The sequence below is a fragment of the Chiloscyllium plagiosum genome, chromosome 25 (genome assembly GCF_004010195.1).
Source record: "Chiloscyllium plagiosum isolate BGI_BamShark_2017 chromosome 25, ASM401019v2, whole genome shotgun sequence".
Taxonomy (NCBI): Eukaryota; Metazoa; Chordata; class Chondrichthyes; order Orectolobiformes; family Hemiscylliidae; genus Chiloscyllium; species Chiloscyllium plagiosum.
In genome coordinates, this window is record NC_057734.1 from 52,258,122 (window position 1) to 52,259,875 (window position 1,754).

A 1,754-nucleotide genomic window follows, 5' to 3' on the forward strand; every position below is an offset into this window, starting at 1 on the left:
AAGGGCAAGTCACTTCTCAAAGAGAAATCATATCGCAAAGCCCTATGAAATAATTCAACAGATATTCCGATGTGGCACAGGCAAATCTAGATAGATACATCCATAACCTAGGGATCTCATCCACAAATTATGCAGATATCATGACCTTTAATGCACATAAACATTGCACTATAGTTTTGCTGATAAACCAATCAAATAATTCAAAATTCTTTTCAAAAACAAATCCATTAACCACTTCAAAAATGTAAAAGTGGTTTGTGTTAAAATTAATATTTTAAACAAGGCTTTTATAATTAAATTTGACCATTAATGCCATTTCTTAACATCTCTTCTAAAAGTTTCCCGTCAAGGTTCAAGTCTATCACAGAGTCAGTTTGTATGCAACAGCTTCCAACAGCATATTCCCCATTATGATCTAAGATTTATTTGAATATTATAGTGAAGACCAAGGTTAACCATCAATTTACTGAATGGCAGAGTTAAAGAGCGTGTGCCAGGTCCCATTTGTTACATGCTCCATTCTTCCCTCATTTAGCTTTATGTTAGAAATACAAGTTCAACCGATGATCCTATTCCTGCCCCATGGACAGCAATTCAACACTGATCATGGGTCGGGAACAGGATCAGACACCATGCCAGTAGATTTGCCACTTTCTCAAGCGCAAATCAGAATGCCAATGAGGCTTTGGGCCAGTATGAGTCTGTACCATGAAGGCAATGACTGGAGTTAGTATATTATTAAAGGAAAGATGGAACTCAAGTCTTTATGTCAACAAGAGGGAAAACGGGTATATTTAGAATTAGAATCCCTACAGTGTGGAAACAGGCCGTTCGGTCCAAGAGGTCCACACCGACCTCTAAAGAGTAACCCACCCGGACCCATTCCCCCACCCTATATTTACACCCGACTAATGCATCTAACCTACACATCCTTGAACACTACGGGCAATTTAGCATGGCCAATTCACCTAACTTGCACATCTTTGGATTGTGGGAGGTAACCGAAGCACCCAAAGGAAACCCACACAGACACGGGGAGACTGTGCAAACTCTACACAGACAGTCGCCCGAGGTTGGAATCGAACCTGGGTCCCAGGCGTTGTGGGGCAGCACTGCTAACCAGAGTGACGGGCCACCCATGGGTAAAGACTTTTCTTAAATTCAGTTGTGGATGTCCCTCATTGGATTAGCATTTTATTGTCTGTTCCTAGTTGCCCTTGAGAAGGCAGTCCACATGCTGTAGGTTGACCCACAATACCCTTAGGGAGGAACTTCCCAAATTGTGACCCAGTGACAATGCAGGAATGGCGATACATTTCCCAGTCTGGATGGTGAATGGCTTGCAGGGGAATTTGCAGTGGATAGTGTTCCCATGCCTTTGCCCTTCTAGATGGAAGTGTTTGTGGGTTGGAAAGTGTAAGGATCTTTGGTGAATTTTGCAACGTATGTTGTAGATAGTACATTATTGTAGATAGCAGCTGAGTGATGGTGGAAGGAGTGTGTGCCAATCAAGTGAGTTGCTTTGCCCTGAATGGTGTCAAGCTTAAAGGAGCCTTCCACATCCATCAAAGTTGTACCTGCACATCCACCAATATCATTTATTGTATCCGTTGCTCCCGATGCGGTTTCCTCTACATTGGGGAGACTAGACGCCTCCTAGCAAAGCGCTTTATGTTCTCCCCGTGTCTGCGTGGGTTTCCTCCGGGTGCTCCGGTTTCCTCCCACAGTCCAAAGATGTGCAGGTCAGGTGAATT